Raw genomic sequence first — 4,596 nt, 5'->3', positions numbered from 1 at the left:
TGAAGCAAAAGAGCATTCTACAAATGGCGGTTTTCTATGTGAAGAGAAACAGGCAATCCAAACTTCAAAAAGATATAAGTGAAGCACATGAAGCATTCTATAAAGCCATACTCAAAAGATATAAGTGAAGTGCAATGAGCATTCTATAAATCAACCAAGGACTATCTTATACCAGCATGGTGCATAAAAGAAAAATGAAAACTAAATGCAAAAGACGCTCCAAGACTTGCACATATCGCATGAACGAAACGAATATGAAAACATACCAATACTTGTTGAAGAAAGAGGGGATGCCTTCCGGGGCATCCCCAAGCTTAGACGCTTGAGTCTCCTTGAATATTTACATGGGGTGCCTTGGGCATCCCCAAGCTTGAACTCTTGCATCTCCTCCTTTTCCTCATATCGAGACCTTTTCGATCAAACACTTCATCCACACAAAACGTCAACAGAAAAGTTGGTAAGATCCGTTAGTATAATAAAGCAAATCACTACTCTAAGTATTGTTGCAAACCAATTCATATTTTATTTTTGCATTGTGTATACTGTAATATAACTTTTCCATGGCTTAATCCACTGATAGAAATTGATAGTTTCATCAAAACAAGCAAACTATGCATCAAAAACAGAATCTGTCAAAAACAGAATAGCCTGTAGCAATCTTAACATTCACCATACTTCTGTTACCCCAAAAATTCTACCAAAATTAGGAACACTAAACAATTTGTACGTCAATACATTGAAAAAAAATCAGAACCATTTGACTTTCCAGTAGAAAATGTAAAATCGTGCACTACAGCCAAAGTTTCTGTCCTGCACCGCACAACCAACAAGCATTGCAAACATCCTAAAGGCAAACCTTGGCACATTATTTTTATAATACAATGGAATTGTACAAGGGGATAATTATTTTTGTTGAAAAGTATCTGTAATCAAGATCACAAAGTTTCCATGAGCATGAACAAAGTTCAAGGCTAGCTCCCACTTTAACAATGCTTATCTCTCTCACTTTCACTTTCCTTTTTGAAAAATTTTGGGTTCCCCTCTTTATTTTTTTGTTTTTAGACTATATAAAAGCACTCAACAGAAATAAATGACTCTTTAAAACTTCCGGGTTGACTCCCTGGAAGCGCTTTCTTTAAAGCCATTAAGCTAGGCATAAGGTGCTCAAGTAATGGATCCACCCAGATCCCAAGGTATATCAAAGCCAATTTAAATTAACAATGATTTATAATTTAGTAGTGAGCACAAAATAACATATATCAAGCAATAAAGAAGTCTAGCTCTCTTCCTATGCATCGGCATGTCATAAAAGAACAATTCATGCACACCAAGTAAAGGCCAATGCATAGTATAAACAGTTTCTTGCAATTTTATCATATTGAGAACATAGAGAGGTGGAGATATAGTTCCTCTCTCGTAATAATTGCAAGTACGAGCAGCAAGCACATGCATATTATATCCATCAAGATCATCATGTGTAGTAGTAAAACGCAACCCATCAATATAATCCTTAATAAGGGCACACTTCTCCGATATAGGGTAGTAGGGAGAATTCAAAAAGGTAATAGGACTATCATGAGTGGGTGGAATAGCAACAATTTCATGTTTAACATAAGGAACTATAGCAAGTTCATCTCCATAAGCATAATTCACATTTGCATCTTGGGCACAAGCATAGCAAGCATCATAAAAATGGATATTTCAAGATAATCAACGGGATCATAACAATCATCAAAGCACTCATCCTTCGGTAAGCACGAAGGGAAATTAAACAATGTATGAGTTGAAGAGTTACTCTCATTAGAAGGTGGACACGGCTGATCAATCCGCTCTTCCCCCTTTTGTTCTTCACTCTCCTCCTCTTCTTTTTCTTCCAATGAGCTCACAGTTTCATCAATTCCTTCTTCTGTAGACTCCTGCAAAATATTAGTCTCTTCTTGGACAGCGGAGACTTCCTTAATAAATGCATCTATATCGGGATTGAATTCATAATTCTCATAGCAATATTTAAGGATAGCTAAATTTTCAGGTCTATAAACTGAATCATCAAAATCTTCAAACTCTTTAAACGCAGATTCAATTTCATAAGCACCCATAAAAGCAAGGAATTCTTCTATTTGTTCCACATCATAGTAATCATATATACCATTAGCATAAGAAGCTAAGGTTCTATTATCATTAAATTTGCATGAAAAGGGAAGGTGTGGAGCCTTTATCCTAGAGCAACAAGTATAATCATGTCTCAAGCATAGATCCCGAGCATACCAATGCAACGTATGAATTTGATCCCATAACAGTTTCCCTTTTTGTGTCAAGCGATAATCCCTAAAGTATTCACGTTGATCCAACGTGTATCCCATAACAAAATTGAATTGGGTTTTCTTAGGATTATCAAATTAGTACATAATATCTTTCACAAAACGGGCATCAATGGGTTTTAGGAGGTTCCCCATCTCCATGAGTAGCAAGTACACCTAACGTTTTTGCTATTTTGTGTTCCATATCCATAACTAAAGATAGAGAACAACTAAGAACAACAAATAAAAATTACTTAGTGATAAAGCAAATGAGCACACACGAGAATATTCACCCTACGCTATGACTCCCCGGCAACGGCGCGAGAAAAAGGTCATGATAACCCACAAGTATAGGGGATAATTGTAGCCTCTTTCGATAAGTAAGAGTGTCGAACCCAACGAGGAGCTAAAGGTAGAACAAATATTCTCTCAAGTCCTATCTGCCACTGATACGACTCTACGCATGCTTAGTGTTCGCTTTACCAAGAACAAGTATGAAACTAGAAGTACTTTGTAGGTGTTGTTGGATAGAATTGCAAGATAATAAAGAGCACGTAAATAAAAAGTAGGGGCTTTTTAGATAAAGAAGCAATAAAGTAAATATAGCGAGTGTGGAAAAGTGGTGGTAGGAGTTGTGAAATTGTCCCTAAGCAATTGACTACTTTACTAGACCGATAGCAAGTTTTATGTGGGAGAGGCCACTGCTAGCATGTCATCCCTGACTTGGAATTCTATGCACTTATGATTGGAACTATTAGCAAGCATCCGCAACTACTAACGTTCATTAAGGTAAAACCCAACCCATTAAGATATATTGGCCCCCCTTCAATCCCGTATGCATCAATTTCTATGCTAGGTTGAAGCTTCTGTCACTCTTGCCCTCCAATACATAGTCCTATCAACATACAACTAACCCTATGGTGTGATCCACGCGCACGCTCATATGATGGGCACCAAAGGACAACAACATAACCACAAGCAAATTAAACCAATCATAGCAATTCATCAATCACCGATAGGACAACGAAAATCTACTCAGACATCATAGGATGGCTACACATCATTGGATAATAATATGAAGCATAAAGCACCATGTTCAAGTAGAGGGTACAGCGGGTTGCGGAAGAGTGGACCACTGAATATAGATGGGGGAAGGTGATGGAGATGTTGGTGAAGATGATGGAGGTGTTGGTGTAGATCGCGATTATGATGATGGCCCCCGGCGGTGTTCCAGCGCCACTAGAAGCAAGGGAGAGAGAGCCCCCCTCCTTCTTATTCCTTGACCTTCTCCCTAGATGGGAGAAGGGTTTCCCCTCTGGTCCATGGCCTCCATGGTGTGGGAGGGGCGAGAGCCCCTCCGAGATTGGATCTGTCTCTCTGTCTCTCTCTGTTTCTCTGTTCCTGGCTCCTGCCCTTTCACCGTTTCTTTTATATCCGGAGATCCGTAACTCCGATTGGACTGAAACCTTCGCCCAGACTTTTCTCCAAAAAATAGCTTTCTTGCGGCAAAAGAAGAGCATCAACCGCCTTACGAGGGGCCCATGAGGGTCAGGGGCATGCCCAGTGGGGCCAGGCGTGCCCCCTGCCTCATGGCCACCTCGGGCACCGTTTCGCGTTGATTCTTCCTCCTATATTTCCCAAATATTCTAAAAATATTCTCCGTCCGTTTTATCCCGTTTGGACTCCGTTTGATATGGGGTTTCTGCGAAACATAAAACATGCAACAAACAGGAACTGGCACTGGGCATTGGATCAATATGTTAGTCCCAAAAAATAATATAAAAAGTTGCCAAAAGTATATGAAAGTTGAATAATATTGGCATGGAGTAATCAAAAATTATAGATACAATGGAGTCATGTCAATTGACACCATCTGTTCGTCTGTTAGTTGGCATTCAGCAACCAGAGGATCTAGATTCAGCCTATGCTTTAACCCTGTTGTCTGAGGAACTGGGGGATCATGCGGCGAATGTCATGCTCGGGAACAAACAATCTACATTGCTGCCAGTTGCCAAACAGTTTGTTAGTAAATCTACAAAAGAGAGGATAAATGCAGAACCAGGCCGTCAAGAAGACAGATGGGCTGCACTGAGAGCTTATAGAAAATCTAAGGGGTTGTGTTTCATCTTTGGAGAATGATGGGCTCGTGAGCATCATTGTAAACAAGAAGTACAACTGCATGTTGTTTCAAGGTATGCTTGACTATGTACAGAGCATGCATGCTGAGTCCAGTGACACTGAACAAACTGCTAATGACGATGTTAATGCAAACTGTATTTCTGCAGCTGCTTTGGGTGAC

The sequence above is a fragment of the Triticum dicoccoides genome, chromosome 4A (genome assembly GCF_002162155.2).
Source record: "Triticum dicoccoides isolate Atlit2015 ecotype Zavitan chromosome 4A, WEW_v2.0, whole genome shotgun sequence".
Taxonomy (NCBI): Eukaryota; Viridiplantae; Streptophyta; class Magnoliopsida; order Poales; family Poaceae; genus Triticum; species Triticum dicoccoides.
This window is presented reverse-complemented; position numbering follows the sequence as displayed.